This window comes from Meles meles, chromosome 11 (genome assembly GCF_922984935.1).
Source record: "Meles meles chromosome 11, mMelMel3.1 paternal haplotype, whole genome shotgun sequence".
Lineage (NCBI taxonomy): Eukaryota > Metazoa > Chordata > Mammalia > Carnivora > Mustelidae > Meles > Meles meles.
This window is the reverse complement of record NC_060076.1, coordinates 87,300,650-87,324,053: the sequence shown is the minus strand read 5'-3', so window position 1 is coordinate 87,324,053 and position 23,404 is coordinate 87,300,650. Positions and strand designations below refer to the sequence as shown.

The window sequence follows — 23,404 nt, the reverse complement described above, 5'->3', positions numbered from 1 at the left end:
TCCATATCATGCCGCCAGAAAGTATGTGCTTGATAAATGTTGAGCCTGGACTTGGGTTTATATAGGGCTGAAAAGTACCACTTTCTACAGGAGTCTTGCTGAAGAGGAACTCTCACGTTTGTTTGATGCAAAGGGATGACTCAGAGGGAGAAGCACTGGCCAGGCATAAGATTCAGGAGTAGGAGGAGACCAGGAAGATGAGGTCATGTGGTTTGCTCTAGTGATAGATGCTAAATCAGATCTTGAGGGTGTTTATCTTGGGCTTGAGAGCAAGGGAAAACCACAAGATCCTTTCTGTAGAGGAGGGGATGGTCAACTTGGTGAATGAAGAAGCTGACTTTAGCTTTTTATGTGTCATTGTGATTGATGACCTGGGAGGGACTGTCCTTTCCTGCCCTTTGCATGGGATGAGCTGTTATACCTTATTTTTTGTAGTTGTCCCGCTGGGTTCCTATATGCACCTAAGAATATTCAGAACAATAGAAATAAAACTCCAAATCTTCATATTGTGAGTTTATCTGTAGTATGATTTTTTTCAAGTCTTTATATAAATTCCAGTTAGTTGGGGTGCCTAGGTGGCTCAGTAGTTAAGTGTCTGCCTTCAGCTCAGGTCATGATCCCAGGGTCCTGGGATTGAGCCCTGCATTGGGCTCCCTGCTCAGCCAAGAGCCTGCTTCCCCTCTTCCACTCCCCCTGCTTATGTTTCCTCTCTCTCTCTGTCTCTCTCTCTCTGTCAAATATTAAATAAAATCTTAAAAAAAACTGCAGTTAGTTAACATACAGTATAAGAATAGTAGTGATTCGGGGTGCCTGGGTGGCTCAGTGGATTGAGCCGCTGCCTTCGGCTCAGGTCATGGTCTCAGGGTCCTGAGATCGAGCCCCGCATCAGGCTCTCTGCTCCGCGGGGAGCCTGCTTCCTCCTCTCTCTCTGCCTGCCTCTCTGCCTGCTTGCGATCTCTCTGTCAAATAAATAAATAAAATCTTAAAAAAAAAAAGAATAGTAGTGATTCATCACTTTGAGTAGGTGTTCATCACAGTAAATGCTATCCTTCATCCCCGTCACCCATTTAATTCACCCTCCCACCCCTCTCCCCTCCAGTAACCCTCAGTTTGTTCTCTATAGTTAAGAGGCTTTTTCCTGGTTTGCCTCTCTTCCCTAGCCCCCAATATTCTTCAGTTTTGTTTCTTAAATTCCACCTGTGCGTGAAATCCTATGGTATTTGTCTTTCTCTGAATGACTCACTTCACTTAGCATTATACTCTCTAGCTCTATCCACATCATTGCAAATGGCAAGATTTCATTCCTTTTTTTGGCTGAGTAATATTCCTGTGTGTGTGTGTGTGTGTGTGTGTGTGTGTGTGTACCACATCTTCTTCACCCATTCATCATTCAATGGTGTAGTATGATTTCTGTGTATGTAGCCACACAACACAAATTTCCATAGATCAATCAATAAAAATATAGTTTGGATACAATTTTAAAACCTTCAAAAATGGGGTGCATGGGTGGCTCAGTCAGTTAAGTGTCCAGCTCTCAATCTGGGCTCAGATCACAATCTCTGGGCTGTGGATCCAGTCCTACTTTGGGCTCCATTCTAGGTGTGGAGACTGCTTAGGATTCTCTCTCTTCCTCTCCCTCTGTCCCTCCCTCCAATAAATAAGTAGATTGATTAATTTAAAAGTTTCAGAAACAGCTTTTTCGCAACGGGTTTGCCACCAGAACACAGGTGTCGTGAAAACCACCGCTCAACCTAAACCAGAATGGGGAAGGAAAAGACTCATATCAACATTGTTGTCATCGGACACGTAGATTCGGGCAAGTCTACCACTGCTGGTCATCTGATCTACAAATGTGGTGGGATCGACAAAAGAACTATCAAAAAATTCGAGAAGGAGGCTGCCGAGATGGGAAAAGGCTCCTTCAAGTATGCCTGGGTCTTGGATAAACTGAAAGCTGAACGTGAACGTGGTATCACCACTGATATCTCCCTGTGGAAATTTGAGACCAGCAAGTATTATGTGACCATCATTGATGCTCCAGGACACAGAGACTTTATCAAAAACATGATTACAGGCACATCTCAGGCTGACTGTGCTGTCCTGATTGTTGCTGCTGGTGTTGGTGAATTTGAAGCAGGTATTTCCAAGAATGGGCAGATCCGTGAGCATGCCCTTCTGGCTTACACACTGGGTGTAAAACAACTGATTGTTGGTGTTAACAAAATGGATTCCACTGAGCCACCCTACAGCCAGAAGAGATACGAGGAGATCGTTAAGGAAGTCAGCATCTACATTAAGAAAATTGGCTACAACCCCGACACAGCAGCATTTATGCCAGATTGTGGTTCGAATGGGGACAGCATGCTGGAGCCAAGTGCTAACATGCCTTGGTTCAAGGGATGGAAAGTCACCCGTAAAGATGGGAATGCCCGTGGAACCACACTGCTTGAAGCCCTGGATTGCATTCTGCCACCAACTCGTCCAACTGACAAGCCCTTGCATCTTCCTCTCCAGGATGTCTACAAAATTGGTGGTATTGGTACTGTCCCTGTGGGCCGAGTGGAGACTGGTGTTCTTAAGCCTGGCATGGTGGTCACCTTTGCTCCAATCAATGTTACAACTGAAGTCAAGTCTGTTGAAATGCACCATGAAGCTTTGAGTGAGGCTCTTCCTGGGGACAACATGGGCTTCAATGTCAAGAACGTATCTGCCAAAGATGTTCGTCGTGGCAGTCTGACTGGTGACAGTAAAAATGACCCACCCGTGGAAGCAGCTGGCGTCACAGCTCAGGGGATTATCCTGAACCATCCAGGCCAAATCAGTGCTGGATATGCACCTGTGCTGGACTGTCACACAGCTCACATCCTTGCAAGTTTGCTGAGCTGAAGGAGAAGATAGATCGTCGTTCTGGGAAAAAGCTGGAAGATGGTCCCAAGTTCTTGAATCTGGTGAGGCTGCCATTGTTGATATGGTTCCTGGCAAGCCTATGTGTGTTGAGAGCTTCTCTGACTATTCTCCTCTGGGCCGTTTTGCTGTTCATGACATGAGACAGACGGTTGCTGTGGGTGTCATCAAAGCAGTGGACAAGAAGGCAGCTGGAGCTGGCAAGGTCACCAAGTCTGCCCAGAAAGCTCAGAAGGCTAAATGAATATTATCCCCAATACCTGCCACCCCAGTCTTAATCGGTGGTGGAAGAACGGTCTCAGAACTGTTTCTGTCAATTGGCCATTTAAGTTTAATAGTAAAAGACTGGTTAATGATAACAATGCATCGTAAAACCTTCAGAAGGAAAGGAGAATGTTTTGTGGACCATTTGTTTTTTTGTGTGTGTGTGGCAGTTTTAAGTTATTAGTTTTTAAAATCAGTACTTTTTTTTTTTTTAAAGATTTATTTTTTTGACAGATAGAGATTACAAGTAGGCAGAGAGGCAGGCAGAGAGAGAGAGAGAGGAGGAAGCAGACTCCCAGCCAAGCAGAGAGCCCGATGTGGGGCTTGATCCCAGGATCCTGGGATCATGACCTGAGCCGAATGCAGAGGCTTTAACCCGCTGAGCCACCCAGGCGCCCCTAAAATCAGTACTTTTTAATGGAAACAACTTGACCAAAAATCTGTCACAGAATTTTGAGACCCATTAAAACAAAAAGTTTAATGAGGAAAAAAAAAAAAGTTTCAGAAACAGTGAAACTTCCTTACGAGTCCTCAGTCCTCCTAAGTCTCCAGGTGACCTTCAAGACTTTAGCTATTGTCCCAGAGGCTGTAGAAGCGCTCAGATAGACCTGGCAAATTGGAGGCCTCATCGTCACCATATGAGCCGGCCCAGGTCCGATCTGCTGAGAGAAACAGCCTTCAAAAGGTCATCTTTTCCTGGAGGAGCTTGGAGACTGACACCTGCTCCTAGGAATACCTAAGTAGGCTGAGCGACCGGAATTGATTCACCTAATATTTGCCTATTGCCTGCTACGCCTGTGCTGCCTGTTCCTGCTTGCGATGATCTCATTTCCAGGCAAAATAATAGGGATCCTGCCTGAACGTAACAGACTGTCCCAGCTCTGGTGAGGTCTGCGAGGTGGTTGTGGCTCAGTCTAACGGGCGGGGCAAATGCAAGGACATAGATAAATGGTTGTAGGACTTTCCATCTGGCTTCTGGATACAGACCATGAAGTGTTAAACTCTAAAGCACGTGGAGAGGAAATGATTGTTGCAAAGCTCGGATAAGACAGTGTGGGTGGCTGCTGTCTACAGAAAGCTCTATGAATTAGAATTGTTACTCGAGGGCGCCTGGGGCGCTCAGTCAGTTGAGCACCCCGACTCTTGTTTCAGCTCAGGTCATGATCTCTGGGTCTTGGGATTGAGCCCTGTGTCAGGCTCCACACTTAGCGGGGAGTCAGTTTTAGATTCTCTCCCTCTCCCCCGCCCTTCCCCTTACTCATGCGCGTACATGTGCACACTCTCTCTCTCAAATAAATAAATAAGTCTTAAAAAAAAAAAAAAAGAATTGCTACTGTTCCAGAATGTGAAATTCATTAGGTTAAAACTGGGAGAATAGCTTTCTTCAAAACCTAGCTTTACTCTCCTTTAATTTTCTCATGGAAGTTAAGTCTATAATTCACACAGGAGAAAGGTTGGGGGAAGTATGTTCTCTTATCTCATGTTACTGGGTTTTTTTTTTTTTTTATTCTTTTGCCTTAGTAGTTTCTCAGTTAGAGTATTATTATCTTTTAATCTCAAAAAGTATTGGGGCCTTTTTTTTTTTTTTTACATATATTTTCTGTCTTTAAATCTGAGAGTTTAGACTGGAGGCTGGCTGGGCTGCTCTTTGTCTGAAAGGCAAGTCCAGAGTTCTTGCAGCTTTCTATCTGAAGAGCCTGCTTGGAGGGCCGGCTGGAGAACAGTGCCAGTCATACATGTTATTTTTCACTGAACAGAGGCAGCTCCCTTTCTTTCAGACCTGCAAGCTTAAGAAGCAATTTCCTCTACCTGGTTCACTCTTGGCACTTAACACAGCACCACCAGCCAATCGGAACTTTTTAATAAATGCCAACCTCTCTCCAACAGAGGAATGTTGAAAATGGCAAAAAAATATATATTTTTTAAAAAGCTACAATAGGAATATTCCAGGAGACACTAATGATTATCAATAAAATTTGGAAGCATGTTCATCTTCGCTCTTAACGTCTCCTGCCAAGTAGTAAGTGGAAAAAAAGAAAGAAAGAAAGAAGAAAATAAAGAAAGAAGGAAGGAAGGAAATAGGGTATTTTATTTTATGAGTAAGGTCAGAATCCAGAATAGCCAATGTGACCAAGTTTTGAAAACTGTGGAACTGAGCAGTGACTGCAATTGTTTTTCCCCAAGTCGGAGAACAATTCAGATATGAATGGGCAATTTGCCCATTATTGCCTCTCCCTCTTTCTTGCACGTGTGTGTGTGTGTGTGTGTGTGTGTGTGTATTCATGTTGTACCATTGATGGTTTAGCACTAAAGGATATTGTTCGGTATTTTCATTTTAAGGTGTATATCTAAGAGATTTTATAATTCTAGTTTTACAAAATTATACTTGTTTTGTGCTGAATTTTTGGAAGAGAGTGCACATTTTAGGGCTTTGACCAACTTCTCTTTGTTTTATAATCAAAGCAGTAAAGGGCTCCGTCCTTCAGTGAAAATGTTCCTGCATGGCTCTAATGTTCCCCAAACCAGAGCTCATCCTGTCTAGGTGATCACTTATGACAGTGTGTTATATTGAAGAGCGGTAACAATCAGCAGCCAGAAGGCACCAGTAACTGAAGATGAGGAGGGTGTTTCTCAATGAAAGAGGCCAGTAAGCTCCAGGTCAGGCCTCACGTTCCATTCCCTTGGCTTAGTTCCCCTTTCCTCCTTACCCACAATTTCCTCTGTCTTCAACCCCTCATCCCAAGCCAATGCCCATCTTGCTGGGGACTTGAGGAAACCCAAGGATAACTGCCCTGTAGTCCCTCCAATTTATATTTACTGATGGGAAATCAGTGATCTATTGTTATAACGGAGAATCTTTAGCCGACACAATTCGAGGGTGGAAGGCACACAGAGAAACATCTTGCTTTCATTTCGGGACAGCTGAGCGTGTTCTGGCTTTCCTGCTGGTTAGCTGAGAGACAGAAGAGGATTTGAAAGAAGGGTTGTACTCCAACTCCTCAGACCTTCTCTAATGTTAATATTTTGTAATATGAAGGAAAAAACCTACAAAGAAACCAGCTAGGTGTCACTTATGTCTCCTCTAATACGTCAAGTCCTCCTTGGCTTCCAAATAACAATAGAACCCTCTTTTCCTCTCCTGGCACAGTCTCAGCTTATAAAATGTGAGGCTAGTTTTGTGAGGTGGGGGCTTGCCACCCTGAATCCTCTTACCAGCCCTGTCCTGCCCCTCACTGCCAGATCTGACCTCCCACCTTCTGTTTTGCTACCTCCCTGTATTGTATCTTGGTCACAGTCTTTGAAGATTTGTCATGCGGACATTCTCAATCGTGGTGGACCTGCCTTAAGAACATCAGAAAGGAGGAAATAATGCCATGAACATCTTTTTTGTTTATAGCTCTATCTCTAGCACGTTAGAGCCCTGCCTGGGATGGAGTCGATGCTAAGTGCATATTGTGGATGTCAGGGCTGGTGCCACATTGTCCTGTCTTGTCACACTGTGGATAGGTGGCTCTAGGTCTTTGTCACCACTCCTCCCCGTGCCCAACCATAACCCACAACTTGTTGTTGTTGTTGTTTTTCTCCTTCTACATGATTCCTTTCCTAGGTTAATCTATAAAAATATCCTATTCACTAGATTCATAATACTTTTTAAAGATTTTATTTATATTTTACAGAGAGAAAGGGAGAGGGAGAGAGTGAGGGGAAGGGCAGAAGGAAAGGGAGAGAGAAACTCAAGCAGACTCTGTGCTGAGTGCGGAGCCCAATGCAGGACTTGATCTCACGACCCCAAGATCATGACCTGAGGTGAAATGAAGAGTTGGATGGTTTACTGACTGAGCCACCCAGGCACCCCTAGATTAATAATCTCAATGTCACATTTCATTTTGTGGATAAACCATTTGAAATTAGTTTGGTTTTCCAATTATTATTATGACCTACTGATACCATAAGAAAAAACAGTCAAAGAACTTTGAGATAGATGATAGATAATGCTTGTCTTTGAATCCAAGAGACTTTGGGCTCTTCTAATGAGGAGTCAATGAAAGCCAAGTTTCCTCCACTAATAATAGTACTTGGTCAGAAGGTAATAAAGTCTAAAACAGATGCCTGCATGAAAGTCACACCCAGGGAGTTTTACTATCATGAACGCTATTTCAAGTGCTAGTAATAGGAAGATTAAACTTGTTTTAATATAGAACTTTATTCCATCTAATAAATACATAATTCACTCTATCTCACTTTTTCTCATCTACAAGTATAGGTACCCTAAAGGGACGATATGACATTAAAGGTCAACATTAACATATGAAAGCTATGCCACAGAACCCCTTGTTGGTCCCAGCAGTGTTGGCCTGGGATGAACTTCTGTTCCCCAAGTAAGTGGGACAGGCTTTTGCAAAGCAAACTTTCTCAAGTTTAGAAGGACAATACTTTTCATACCACCCCCCCACTAGATCACCAAGGGGTCTATTACTGAGGGGCACAGACATCATCCTTAAGGTTTTCTTTTCTTTTTTTTTTTTTTAAGATTTTATTTATTTATTTGACAGAGAGAGAGATCACAAGTAGGCAGAGAGGCAGGCAGAGAGAGAGGAGGAAGCAGGCTCCCTGCAGAGCAGAGAGCCCAATGCGGGGCTCTATCCCAGGACCCTGAGATCATGACCTGAGCCGAAGGCAGCGGCTTAATCCACTGAGCCACCCAGGTGCCCCCATCCTTAAGGTTTTAAGTCAAACCTTCCAGTGGAAAATTGCCACTGGTTCCCCCAGGCTCCAAGGACCAACTTCATTCCATCTGGGGTGGTACCAACTGGGAATTCTAGGGTGTAGAAGGTAAGATCCTTCGTTTGTTAGGGTCTTAGCTTTGTGAAAGCACCTCTTGCCTGGGGAGCTATCCAAGGTGCTGTCTGAAACTCCTGTCTATTTTGTCCCAAATGTTGACATATATTTCTATCCTGAGCCTCACCCTTTTGCATTTGTCTAATCCTGAAACCATTTGTCTTTCCCAATTTGGATTCTTCCTGACCATTACTTCCTTCGAAATCCTGAGATGTGTTGTGTTGCATTCATACTTTGCCTTCAGCTGACCCTTTGCCTGCATTTTGTCTTGACACTGCTTCGTCTGACTTAATTCTTACCCTCTCTCACCCCTTCCTCGCCTGGGTTAAAGCATATATCAACTAAATGATAGAAATCAGGAGTTAATCCACAAGAAAAATTAAGTCTCAAGATATATATGATTTTATTTTTGTGTTAATATAAATTGCCTGCATTCCATACTATTGAAAAAAAATAGTTTTCTAATAAGAAAACCATTAGTTATACAGAGCCTAGAAAGACAAATAGAAAAATAATTTTCATTTATTATCTTTCAGCATGTTTGTTAAAGTGAATTAAATATTCAGCTACTGTTGGCAAGATCAATATTATTTTGGGAACATATATTTGTTACATAGATTTTAATCATATTTGTAATTTTTACCTGCAATAAAGCAAAGAAAATTGTTTTGACTATAGTAGTGGATGACCCATTCTGGCAATTGGTGTTAAAATGTATTTTTTAAGATACATTTCTTCAAGATTTGGAGCATCCCCAAATTTACCCAGAGTGCTGAAATTGCCTGCAAGTGAATACATTTTTAATGTAATCATAACAATTGATGTGCCCATAGAAATAATTTTATATGCTTTCAGAGAAATTTTCGTTTCATCTGACTTCCACTACAATGCATATGTTGTCTCTATAAGAAGAAGGAAATCCACGTGAACTTAGAGCGCTGTGGATACACATCAGGTGTTGTGCAATCGATTGTGTAACAGCAAGTGCCCTCTGTTATTTCAGCTTCTTCTACAATGATCACACTGTCTTGAGAAAGAAAGAAACAAACAAACCTCTAAGCACGCTACCCTCTGTTCTCTAGCTGTGAAGAGATCTCCTGCCCTGAGTGTTACTGGCGGTGTTTATACTAGCAGTTAGGGTAGAGTGATGTCTGCATGGACCCATCCCCATTCCTTTCCCCAGTCCCTTATGACCACTGACCCACATCTCCGAGACAGTTCTTGAGATTAGGGGTGTAGATCATTACCATTTACATTTTTTTTTTTTTATGTCTGTGCAAAGCTAACAAACTCTCCCAGGATTGAGCTCTTGCTCTTGGCTCCTAACCAACTCTTAGCATGGACGCACCACATTTTCACCGGCCTGAGATGAGTCTTGACTCAATTTAGACTCTAGCATAAACACAACGGGAGCAGTTGACAGATCTGTTTTAGCAGTAGAACCTGTTCTTCCAACAAAACCTATAAGAGATCCTGACCAATGATCTAGAGAAAAAGAGAGTCGCACAGTTGGAAGTCTGGGACCCTGGTCCCCAGAACTCTCCCATCGCCTGAGGCGCTTTGGGGCTCCACAGAGGTTCGTGTGAGACACCGATTGTCTAATTCCTTTGCTTTACAGATCAGGAAACTGAGGCTTGGAGAGGTTAACTCACTGTTCATGAACACACAGTTCATGAGGTAGGGGCAATGCTGAGACAAGACACTGGTCTCTGTCGCCCCTTCTGTCGCCCAGTTCACAATCTCGGCCTCCTGTCTTCCCCCTCCCCCATTTCCTCATGGTTGAAGGGAACAGATCGTGTACTCACTCTGATTTCTGTATTGACAGGCGTTCCCCCTCCCCAACTAAAACATATTCTAATTCAAACTGGCTTAAACTAGAGGATTTCATCACCTAATGTAAATTAAAAGTTCTGGCTTCACGTGCAAGGAAGGGTTTAAAAGATGCTGTCCAGTCCAGTCTCCTTCTCTTTATTTCTCTTGGTTCTGGCTTCTGCTGTGCTGGCTGCATTTTCAGGGGACTTTCTTCAGGGACTCTGACAGGTGGAAGCATCCAGCATTCTTACAGGGGATGGTTCCTAGGGAAAGAAGTCTTCTCCTAGCAAAATTCTCCGAATTGAGCCTCATTTACCTGAGTAGGTCCATGTGCTCACTCCTGAAGCAACCTGTGTGGCCAGAGGGCAGGGGTGACCTGATTGGTCAGACCTGGGTCACGTGGCCACTCCTGAAAAGTGGGGGTTGGGGTTGGGGTCAGTGCCACTCAAACCATTTGGGCTGACACTAAGAAAGGGCAGGTTCCAGAAGGAAAGAACAGGGTGCTTTTAACCAGAATGGTGAGGAAATGAATGCCGGAAGGTAGAAACAACACACATCTCCTGCAACGTCCTCAACTCTTCGTTGGCCTTTGAGGCTGATCCTTGGAGACAGAGGTGGGAGGGCTCATCACAGAGCTGCCCAGTCTGTTGCCGCTTCTGCAGGAACCCAGGCTCCTCCCTCTTGTGGACTCTTCCGTTGTATTATTGCTCAATTTGGGAACGTACAGGGATTTTAAAATTCTTCTTAAAAAGCATAGAATTTTTTTTAAAAGATTTATTTATTTGGCAGAGAGAGATCACAAGTAGGCAAGAGAGGCAGGCAGAGAGAGAGAGGGAAGCAAGCTCCCTGCCAAGCAGAGAGCCCGATGCAGGACTCAATCCTAGGACTCTGAGATTATGACCTGAGCCAAAGGCAGAGGCTTAGCCCACTGAGCCACCCAGGCGCTCCGAATTTATTTATTTTTTAAAAGATTTTATTTAGTTGTTTGACAGTGAGAAAGAGAGAACAAGCAAAGGGAGCAGCGGAGGGAGAGGGAGAAGCAGGTTCTCTGCGGAGCAAGGAGCCCAGTGGGGAGCTTGATCCCAGGACCCCTGAGATCATGACCTGAGGCAAAGGCAGATGACCAACCAACTGAGCCACCCAGGCTCCCCCCGCAAAACACAGAATTTAAACGTACCTTATATTTTTGCAGGCATTTGGTGGAAAAATCCAGGTATTCCATGAGAGGGTTTGACACAGCTGGATACATTTGAGAGTATGTAGTCGGGAGGGGGTGAAACAAGATCAGAAAACTTCCAGGAAAGTCTCTAAACAACACACAGTGTTGACACCCCCTGGTTGCTCTGCTCTCCTGTGCCCCGTTTCCCCCGGGGCAGTTTGTTTGTACATGCCCGAGCAAGGATATGGACTGAGCAAGGTGCGTAGCCAGGCTAGCTCAGATGCACACTGTCAGGCACGTTCTGGGAGGGAAAGTCTACCTTTAGGTTTCCTAGGTGAAGAAATTACATAGACAGTGGTGAAAAAGATTGGCTTAGGGTATCACAGTGTTCATCCTGTAATTTTGCAGCAGGACATAATTTAGGCTCCAACTAGAGGTATTTTAGGAGACTAGCTAATGGAAATGTGGACCTGGAAATCCAGAAACTTGCATTCTGTCTCAATTCTGCGATAGATTGGTTGACTTTGATCTAATTTCTCATTCTCTCTGGGCCTTAGTCTCCCAGTCCTGAAAAGTAAAGGTTGCCAATATAAGAGCGGACTTTCACGTAAATCAGTGTTTCATGCTGTATGCATACCAGGATGGCTCACAGGACTATTTTAGGTGGCACATGCCATATTTCTTAAAACAATTATGCGTATTTTCCCACTTCTGTTGAGCTATAATAACAATATATAATAATATACTAATAAATAAATGTTGTATGTATTTTTAATGTACTAGACTAACCAGCACAGCAGTTCCCAAATTTCATGGCTACCACTGCTAAGAAACTAGGTAAAGTAAATATTATAATTTTAAAGATGAATATAGCCGAAGAAAAACATTAAGTAATTGGGACATAGATAAAGCAAAACCCCAAGGGTGGGACATAAGTTATAGAATTTGAGAAAACTCTGATGTACATGACCTCAATATAAAAACATTTTTCAATAGAGTAGTATAATAATGATTTGACAGTTAGGGAGCCTGAGACTATGCTTTACTGAGAACCTATATGACGCCAAATGCTGTACCAGGGACTCCCCATGAGTGAGATCACTACATTTTTTTTTTTTTTAATTTTAATTTTATTTATTTATTTATTTATTGGACAGAGAGAGAGATCACAAGTAGGCAGAGAGACAGGCAGAGAGAGTGAGAGGGAAGCAGGCTCCCTGCGGAGCAGAGAGCCCGATGCGGGACTCGATCCCAGGACCCTGAGATCACGACCTGAGCCGAAGGCAGCGGCTTAAACCACTGAGCCACCCAGGCGCCCGATCACTACATTTTTAAAGTAAGAACTACCTGATTTTAAAACCGTGTTCTGTCCACCAGCCACACTATCCCTGCAGGGCTCAGGGCTCACACAGAGGTAAAAACAGAATAGTTCAATATTTGTATATACTGTGGAATGATCACAAGAGTAAGACTAGTTAACATGTGTTACCATATGTAGTTACAGTGTTTGTGCTGTGACTAGAACTTTTAAGATCTACTCTCTTAGCAACTTTTAAATATGCTAAGTATATTTATATATACTTAGTATACTTTAGTATATTTATATATACTAAATATAAATATTATATATATAAAATATATATTTAAATATATTAAGTATTGTTAACTATAGTTATCATTCTGTACGTTACATTCCCATGACTTATTCATTTTATAACTGGAAGTTTGTACCTTTGGCCTCCTTCGCCCATTTTGCGCAGCCCCTCACCCCAGCCCCTGCCACCTTGGTCAAGCCACCAATCTGTTCTCTGTTGCTATGAGCTTGGGTTTTCTTTATTGTTGTTTTTTTTCTTTTCCGGATTCCATATATAAGTGAGATCATATGGTTTTTGTCTTTCTCTGGCTGCTTTATATCACTTGGCCTAATGCCCTGTTTTCCCATAGCGGCTGCACCAGCCTGCATTCCCAGCGGCAGCGCATAAGGTCTCCCTTTTCTCCACATCCTTGCCAACACTTGTTATTTCTTGTCTTTTTGATACTAGCCATTCTAACAGGTGTGAGGTGATGCCTCATTGTGGTTTTGATTTGCATTTCCCTGGTGATGACTGATGCTGAGCATTTTTTCATGTGTCTGTTGGCTGTCTTAATGTTTGTTTGGGAAAATGGCTATTCAGATCCTCTGCCCATTCTAAATCAGATTACTTACTTACTATGGAGTTGTATGAGTTCTTATATGGCTTAGATATGAATCTCTTATCTAATATATGATTTGCAAGTATTTTTTTCCCACTTGGTAGTTTTCCATTTCATTTTGTGGATAGTTCCTTTGCTGTGCATAACCTTTGCTATATCTTTCAAATTACATACCATTCTGTATTCAAAATAATAATAGTAATGAAATTTTTAGACAGTTGAGTCCACATGGAGAGTGTGGTCCTGAAGCCCTGAAAGACCGTGTTCGTGTCACCCTTTGCCACACCTTTCCTCACTCAGCTTGGACCACTGCTGTGCTGGAGAAAGGCATACATCCACAGGCTAGCATGTGCAGAAACTTCTGGAAGGCTGAATCACAGAGGCTAGAAAGGAGAAGGAACCACATCTCTGCCCTTTGTCTGGGAGGGTCCACAGTGATCCTTAAAACCAAATAGCCTCTTTTCACAGAAGAATTGGCCTGGAGCTTGGGGTTGCCAGGTAAAATAGATTTGAATTTCAGATAAATGACAGATCATTTTTTTAGTATAAGTGTGTTCCATGCAATATTGGGGGGTATGCTTAAGGACTTTGAATTACTTAATCTGGCAATTCAAGTGGGATCCAGAACCTGGCTTCTCATCAGGCAGTATGTTTTCTCTGAGCCTGGCTTTCCCAATCTGTGAAATAAAGGATAATGATTATCCACCAGTACCCTGGGATTGCTGTAAAGTTAAAATAGACCCCTGCACTTTGTAAACGGCTGCTCTAATATTAAAAGGAATAAACACAGTTTATTGTTCTTGTCCTTAGAACCTTGGTCTCCATAGCAGACCCACTGCCTTGTTTTTCTACCAAATTGGCTATGATTTCTTATATGCCTTGGGCACATTGTCATACATTTATTTTCATATTTAAAGAGGATTTCTGAAATATATTAAGAGGGACTTCATTTCTGGTGTTTATTGTTATTGGCTTTAAAAGTGTTGCCTTTATTTTAAACCATCTTTACTGTGGGTGAATGAATGGAAGGTTGTCCCGCTGAACTCACTTAGTCTATACTTACTGAACATCGAGTATGTGCCAGACCTTGGGGCTAAAGGGGTGAGTAGAATAGACACAGAGCCTGCCCTCATTGTGTGCATGGTCAGGAGGGAGGGAACCAAAGGAAAAGAGCAAACAGATAAAAAGAGTGCTTCTCGAATAAATGAAACAAGATGGGATTGGGAGGGAGACAAACCATAAATGACTCTTAATCTCACAAAACAAACTGGGGGTTGCTGGGGAGAGGTGGGTTTGGGAGGGGGGAGGGGGTTATGGACATTGGGGAGGGTATGTGCTATCGTGAGTGCTGTGAAGTGTGTAAACCTGGCGATTCACAGACCTGTACCCCTGGGGATAAAAATACATTATATGTTTATAAAAAAAAAAAAATTGGAAGCGGAGGCGAACCATAAGAGACTATGGACTCTGAAAAACAACCTGAGGGTTTTGAAGGGGCGAGGGTGGGAGGTTGGGGGAACCAGGTGGTGGGTAATAGGGAGGGCACGTACTGCATGGAGCACTGGGTGTTGTGCAAAAACAATGAATACTGTTACGCTGAAAAAAATAAATAAATTTATTAAAAAAAAAAAAAAGAGTGCTTCTCAAGCTGGGTTTGATGTGAGACCCACTGGCAAGGAGTCTACAAATTCTGTTTACAGTAGGATAACTGACCATCCCAATCTGCCTAGGATAGAGGGGTCTCCCAGGATGTGGACTGATGTCTGGGCCTCCCTCGGTGATTCCAAGGTGCCTCCGAGATTGAGAACTGCTGGGCTAGGAGGAATGTAGAACATGCTGGCTCTTGACCTCAGGAAAGACTGTCTGGCAAATGAGGCTTTCTCAGGCCATGTGTATGTGGTTACTTACACAGACAGGGAGAGAGTACATTCATGGACTAGACCAGGCATCCCACTAACTTGGGAAAAGACTTGGAAGCAGCAAGGGTCTGGCCCAGAGTGGACAGGGAGTGGCTCTGGTTAGTATGTCAGAGAGACCCCAGACTGCCCAAGCCAGGGGTGTCCCACTCCCAGGTCCACAGAACAAGCCTCAGGGGCCCTGTAAACAAGATTAATTGGAAGGGAACAGACCCCAGAAGCAAAATTGCCCAGAAAGCAAAGGACAGAATAAAACTTCTTAGCCCACCGGGCAACCCCATCCATTCTTCTTTGCTCTGTTAATAGATGAAGTTCTGTGTTAATTATGTTTGAATAATAAAAAGGTTTAAAGCCACAAATCTAAAGCAACTCACTCATTTAAAAGATATTCTGGGGTTTACTTTCATTTAAATTCTTCTTTCTATTATTACGTTCAACCATTGTAAGTTATGTCTTCTCCATAATGCAGCAACAAAAAACTGTCTTCATCCCTATAGCTATATTTTCTTTTTATGTTGACTATTCTTATTCCTACTTGCCTTCATACTTTATAATAGGTATAAAATGCTGAATTTGAAATGAGAAAGTGCAAATAAAAGTAAATATGTATATATATCCATTTTTATGTAAACATATATGTTTAAGATATATTTTAATTCAGATTTATTTATTTACCTGTACTGTGGTGAAATTTTCATAGGCACTCCTATCTCATTCTGGTTCGTATGAAGCTAAAATGTGTACAAGTCCTTTTGTTTGACGAAATTGCCTTGCATAATACATGAGCAAAAATACTCAGTTCTGCTCTCAGCAGCATTATTGGCAAAACTGGTAAGATAGGGCTTAGAGTCTCTTATAAGCCAAAATAAGAATATTTCCTTGTCAATGAACAGGTATTCCATGGAAGAAGAATCCTTTTCTCCCTTCCAGGTGCACCCGGGGGACCTGTCACTGCGTTCGTTTACCTGCGGTCTCCTGAGGTCATTCCCCTCCACATTTCCTAAGTTTCCAAGGAAATATCTTCCCCACCTGGCAAGTCCTGTAGTGGAAAATGTGTCCCGAGAACTGACTTTTTTGATAGAAGAAAACACTGTCAGATAATGCGGGCTTTTCTGCTATTTTCATCCTTCTTTGTTAAACATTGTATCAAGCGTGGCTCCCTTTCCAAATACCCCATGACCTTTCACTGCGGGTTCATCATTTGGTTTTCTGTTGATGGTTGCTAAGGTAAACTTCTCTTCTTCAACTGCCGCCGGGCCCAGCAGGGTTTCAGCCTGCACCCTTCCCAGGCCCTGCAAAGGAGGGCGGAACCGACATCTGCGGTAGTGGTTTCGAATGTTGGTAGATTGTTTACACTGGAGATTGCCTGCTGCCGTTCGCTTTTACTTTTGCCAGGCTTAATGCTTTGTAATCTTTTAAGACTACTTTCACAGTGTTAGCCAGGATATGAGAATAATTTCCCCGTTGTTGGGGGAACGAAAATGGCATTCGAGAAGTCTAAGCAATGCTGACCTCATCACTTCCCGATGTATCGCTGATCTCTGCACTTTGGAACTCCTCGAAATTTGAAACTGATAAAACTATAGCTCTCTTGAATCTAGAAATGTCACATCCTGAAGCATTTTCTGAATGCCTCCCAGAAATTCTGCGTTCCAGAAAGGCAAAGAATTGTGTATTTTAACAATCCTTTGTGTATCTTGACATAATGAGAATTTGAGTTTTGGGAAGTTAACAGTGGGAGCATACATGAAATATTAAGTATAGTGTGGGTTGCCATTGAAATTACATTAAATGCCACATTTCCTATTGAAACTCAAACATAATGAGAAATCTCCGTAATAAAAAAGACTTTTAATTCATCCTTTATATATAGACACAACAGAAGAAATCTATCATCAGGAAGTTTATTCATCTCTTTAAAAATATAGAGAGCACCTACCAGGAGGCAGATAGATGTGATATGTGCCCTTATATGCTTAAAACCTAGTGAGGAATACAGATAAATATATTGCCTGGGAAAAGCAGTATCTAAAAAGGATCATCATGTACAGTTGTCGAGGTTGTGTACTGCACAGTGGTACATCGTGGCTGTCTTGAGCTAAGACACAAATGAAGTGTAGGCATGAGCTAGGAAAGGAGGCAAGAGCTAGTAGAGTGGAATGTATGAAGAAACATGGTAAAGAAAATACCATGTGAGAAGGCTGAGAAGCAAGAGAGAGTGTGGCACCTTAGCATAAAGGAGCTAAAAGAAACTGTGCTGCTGTAGACTGTGACAAGGATGTGGTGGTGAGCCAGGACAGCCAGAACATCAGGGCCTTATAAGTCAAGGACAGTGACAATTCTCTCAGGTGTTTTAGGCCAGAAAGCGATACAAACACTGTGGCTACCGTGTGGAGATCAGATTTGAGTAGGGCAAGGGTCCCTGCACAAGCAGGAAGCCTGCCTCAATACTCCAGGCAGAAGCTAGTGTTCTGAAATGGAGCAGGACAGGAGACCTGGTGGGATGGATGGCTTGGAGAGGAATTTAGGAAATTAAGTCATCAAGACTGATAGAATTTTGGGAAAAGAGGGAGAAGGAGATATCAGTGAAGATGCTGAGATTTCTTAATTGCTCACTGGGTAGTCAGGGGTTCCAGTCACTCAGATTTGGAACCCAGAGGAAGAATAGGATTGGGGGTAAAGAGAATGGGTTTGGTCCAAAGGGAGAACCCCACCAGGAAGTCAGACACATGGGTCTGGAAGGCAGTAAGGGATCAGGCTGGCAATACAGATTTGGGAAAGTCAGAAAGTCAGGGAGTGTGAATCAGACACTCCTGAAAAGCCTGTAGCAGAAACAACTAATCGCTGGTTTAAACTTGCACTGCTTTTCTCTGTCATGATGAAAAGTACAGAGGTAAGAAGTCCAGACTGGTTGGAAGACTCTACAGTATGGGCAGGAACCAGCCCCTTTGGTGGTTCTGCCAGGGCCCCGGCAATGACTCTCAACTTCAGGTCACCCTCTAGAGTGGCCAACTGTGTTGGTTTGCCTGGGACTCAGAGGGTTCCCAGGATATGAGACTTTTTGTTTTCAAGCCAGGAGAGTCCCAGGTTAACTAGGTTGAGTTGTCATCTGTGACCCCCTGAGTTTAACATGGCCCCTGCAACTCTAGCTCAGATGGGAAGACAAGCCAACTGCATCAGACCCATCTTTAAAGTGGCTTTCCTGGAAACCCCATCCAACAAGGTTCTCTTCCATCTCTGCGTGGAACTTCATTACTGGTCACCTCTGCATACAGGGATGGCCTAGCAGGGCGCAAGGGGCCTGGCTTAGTATAGCCCCAGCCCCCATCAAGATAGCCTTCTTCAAAGGAAGCGAGAGAGAATGGATACTGCGGAGGCAATTCCTGCTACAGGGGAAAAGACTCATCGGAGTACAGAACCAGACCCACAACCACTTAAAACAAACACTTAAAGAGACAAAAGAAGGTGAAAAGATCCCAAGGAGAAGTCTGAGAAGAGCAAGTGGAAAGTAGGAGCAAAACTAGGAGAGAGGGTATCAAGGAACCAGAGGAAGAAACCATTTTGTGACCAAGGGAAGTCACAGAGGTTAATGCCACTCATATAGGAATTTACGAACAAAGCCACCTCTCAGGTGAAAAGTGTCATAACATTTCCTGCAGGAACTCCCCTCACTCCCCAAAGGCCCAAACACCCCAGATAGGGGAGAAGTTGCTGAATCACAGAGAAGAAGAAGTGAGACCCCAGCTACCCCCATGGTCTTCTCCCAGGACGAGGACCGATGTTGGCAGCTTCTGGTCATACTCTGGGTCATTGGGTCTGCCCTGGGCCTCCCCGTTGTCTTTAATGTTGATGCAAGTGGCAGTGGAGGAAAGCTTCCAGGCACCAGTGCACAGCAAGGTGGCTTCCAGCCGTTGCATGCATGCACGCAAAGTTTCTGCAGTTCTGTAGTCCAGGGCACAGCTCTGGCTCCACGGGTGAGCGGAGGCAATTCCTCCTGAAATGGAAGCCGGGAAAGCTGAAAAGCCCATTTCCACTGCAGGAAAAGGGATCCCCCTGCCCACAGCTCTGTGTGCTAGCATGGTACTAAAGCCCGTACGTGGCAATTTGAAGCTGCTCTTTAAATGCAGACTTTCCTTTCTCCTAAAGCAAATTGGTATTTGAAACCTTCCCCAACAGGAAAGCCTCTGCTACACCAGAGGTTTCATTCTGGCAGGGGTTTCTTACCACTCCGGACCAAAATAGGACTGCAAATGCCAGTCACTTCTTCTCAATTATAGATCATTTTGTCTGTTACATTTTTGAAGTAAGTCCTCCCTATGTAGTCACCCCACAAATCAGCCCTCCTCAGTGCCTTGCTTTCTGGCAGGATTTAGATTTAAGTGCTTACCTTTCAGAGCTCATTCATCTCTTTATCCGTTTAGACTAACTAAACATCAGGGGTTTGGAGCAGTTTTATTGAGTGGGAATGACAAGTTTCTTGGAACTTTGTCATTTTTAGGGAACTCATATGGCAAGGAGAGGATAGAAGAGAAGCCATTCCCATCAAAAACATTTACTGCAAAGAGATGTGCCTTTTAGGGAGCCCCTTTTTAAGGCAGCAGGGAGGTTGGAAGTCTGGCAGACTTGCTTATGTTGGATAATACAGAGCACCCTGTTGTCTGACACCAGGGGTCCAGTCCAGCACAGACACTGATTACACACAAGATGCACACATAGTGCCTTCTGCTCAGTGCTCGTGAGTGATTACTTACTAGGACATTGGACTGGAATGCTGGGCTGTGTCCTGTACTTACGAGTCTCTGCCGGTGTCATCCTCATGCTGAATGACTCTTTGTTGCCCAGTCCCCCCTCCCCAGCAGTATCTACAGAGGATAATGGCTGGGGTTCTCTGAGCCCAAGACTGTGGAGTCTCTGTCCACTGTCACTAATCCAAGTGCAGGTGCAGATGTCTTACTCTGCACGCGTTGATTCTGACCTTTGTTTTGTTACCATCCTTTGCAGGTGGTGGGGAGGTATACCACTGCAGATCACTTATAAGGCATACCCTAATTTTAGAAAACTCTACATGTTTAAAAACCTTTTAAATTTGAGGCAAAAAAAGTTAATCTGGTTATCAATATGAAGAGTATGTGTAGAAAAGCCAAAATGGGCTTCCACGCAGAAATATCAGTCCCTCCAGGATTCCTCAATCAGGGAAAGGGTAAAAACTTTGCTCTCCTGCTATAAGAAGATGCATACAAGTATGAAAAGATAAATTAATAAAGAGACAGGCAAGGAAATATTTGGAGGCAGTGTGGAGCAGGGGGAAAGCATGGACTTGGAGCCCGACCTTGGTTGGGTAGCTGTGACCGTGGACTGCTGCATTAACCTTCCTGAATCTCTCTTTCCTCCCTCGTGATGTGGAAGTTCCGCCTGATGGGATCATCTATCAGGATTGAGACGGAAGAACAGGTCAAGAATCCCATGCCTGCAACGCAACAAATGTCAATTCCCTTTGAATCTTTGTTTCTTCTCCATATGTGTTCATAAATTGTTTAGTAAACCACAGAGGATACTGGTAAATCTAGGACAGAAGGTGAGAACACTTTACGCAAACCATAGAAATTTGTGATTTTTCTTCGGTATTTTCAGAACAGAACATTCTTCTGCCAGAGGTAATCAGTAGATTTATTAATAATTGTGAGTCTGATTGAGGAAAAAAGCAGATATTCATAATCCCAAGTATTTAATACAGTTTTTTGTTTTTGTTTTTGTTTTACATTTGAGAAACGCTATGCTATTTATTTTCCAGCAATGTAGTCAATTTTTTGACATCTCGGTTTTTGAGAACCCCTATGCCCACTGCATTTTGTATGCATTTGACTTTTTAATTTTTTGGAAGTCTTTGATGTGCAAAGAAGGCAAGACTCCTTCCACATGTAAGCTGGTGGCTTGTACGTAATTGAAGATGCTGCTCTGTTGAGGCATCCTCTCCCCACAATAGACAAAAACGCTTATGAATGTCTGGTGGCTCTTTGCGTGCATTATTGTCCGGGCTGCTTTGATCAGTTGGTAGATCCGGGAGATGATTGTCATAGCAGAGAATGCAGCTGGGCGGTGGCATGGGACAGACTGGAAGGGGCTGAGGTGTGCCCACAGCGGTGGAGCAGGCACGAGGGAGAATGGATGTGGGTGCAGAGGGGTCTCCTGTGCAGCGGGCAGGAGCTGGTGTCAGAAGGACGGGACGATGGGCAGCAGGTCAAACCCGTGGTATCAGTGAGGTCCACCACGAGATGATGAGACGGGTGAGCGTTAGTGAGAGTAGGCTGAGCAGATATCAGGAAAAATAAGAACTAACATTTATTAGGTTGACCACAAGCCCTTGGGCATGGTGCTAAGAGCTTTACTTACGTTTTACTTACGTTTATGTTTTAAACATAACTTTACTTATGTTACCCTGTTTAATCTTTGAAAATCTGCAAAGTCACTATTTTAGCACACTCGTTTCACGAATGAAGGTAGCGCGTGTCCGGTAGCGTAAGAAACTGGCTCGAAGTGCCATGGTTTGTGGTGGGTTTGGGACTTGAACCAGCATTGAGCTGGAGCAAAAATGACTTAGCCACCCTGCCATGTGCCTCTACAGGCAGGACCCCATCCAGGGAGGCAGACAGTAAGCCATTCGGGAAATCTGGTGAGAAGGTCATCGCCTGAGTTCAGGGGCTGGACTTCAGCCCCAGGAAGGAAGCTGCCAAAAAAGAAGGCCGTGTCCTTGTGTTAGATGTGTGTGGTCCTAAGAGCTAACAAAATAAAGATGTAGGCATCATTATCAGACCTGGGTCACGAGGTTTCACCCAGGATCACACCAGGAGTAAATGTGCTGAACTCTGCTTTGGATGTTGAGTAACCCTGGGTGAGATCCTGGGGGGCTTAGCTGTGAGGGCAGGTGCTACTGAGGCCGGGCAGCCTGCAGAGGCCCCGCACTCAAGAGCAGAGTTGTAGACGTCAACATGGAGGGTCAAGTAAGGTGAATGGAGGGAAAACTGTTGTCACTACCAGCAAGGAAAAGGTGCTCCTGGTCTTCTACCTGAACAAATAATTGGCTCTGAACCATACTGGACAAATAGGAGGCAATATAAATTTCTCACTATCTCTGGAACAACTAAAGGACCCCCCCTCACCCCAATGATAAGGGAAATAACTAACAATTAACATTACAGTGTCCAAAGAATTTTTATAGACATCATTTTCATCAGGGTCTTATAATGACTATGGATGGGAAGTCACATCTCACTTGAGCTTGAATTTATGTTCTTAAATTAGCACAAAAGATGGAAATCAGATACCATCAAAACTGCCTTTGAGGCTTCCTTAATTATAGAGGAAGTTTCTATGTATAGTTTTCTATGTATTACACTATTTCTATGTACAACGCAGCCGATTTTCCTTTTGGTGTTGAAATACATAAATAGATTTTATTTAGTGGCTGTTTGTATGAGCTTATGTGAATGTATATGTTATAGGGGTTGGGTCATTTGCAGTTGGTTTGGGTTTTTTTGTTTGAGTACATTAAGTGCTTTCCCAAATATTGAATGTATATCTCCATTGTTGTGTTATTCCCATTTTGCAGATAAAGAAACTGATGACACAGTAAGCCTATGCATGATGAAACTTTAAACAAAGGTTACGCTTTAGAAATCCCAGGTGGGGTCCATCACATGGTCACCTTGGCATGACCATCACTCCTGAAGGACAGTACATTCATCAGCAAACAGAATTGCAGGGATACCAAGAAGCCCCCCATGATTTCACATCCTGGCCATACTGCCATAGCGATGACCTGGGATTTAAGTCCCAGCACACTGCACCGGCTATTAGAACTCATTAATACATTGAACCCTAGCTGGACAGATGTGTTGAGCAATTGAATGTGACCCTGGAACTCTGTTCATGATGTCTGCCTTCACTGAAACAGAACAGATTTTTCTGTTGTTTTCTGATGCGTACATGTGACTAGAAGACATTCATACCCTGAGGTTCATGGAACCTGACCTTTCTGGCAGGGTGGTTTAATTATTGAGCTCGATTGCTGACTTACTTTTAAAGAAAAAAATCTATTTGGAAGTTTATGGCCTTTTTCTGACCCATCATAAAGATTTTATCATTTCTAATAAATATCTTATAAATCAGTTCAAACTGCCTAAGCAACAGTATTTGAGGAGTATCCTTCGCTCCCTCCTGTCATCATGACTCCAACACTGTGGCCAATAAATCTTTCCCCAGACCCTTGACCTGATGCACCAGTCTGCATGTGATCTCTGCCGCTCTTTGCCTTTTTCTT

General features: G+C 43.4%; 1 protein-coding gene and 1 pseudogene across 2 annotated transcripts in view; both read left to right on the top strand.

Annotated features, from left to right (window-relative positions):
- MAMDC2 (MAM domain containing 2) overlaps positions 1 to 23,404 on the top strand; it is a 145,434-nt gene that overhangs the window by 35,859 nt on the left and 86,171 nt on the right. The window lies entirely within an intron of this gene.
- LOC123953331 lies at positions 1,688 to 3,360 on the top strand (annotated as a pseudogene).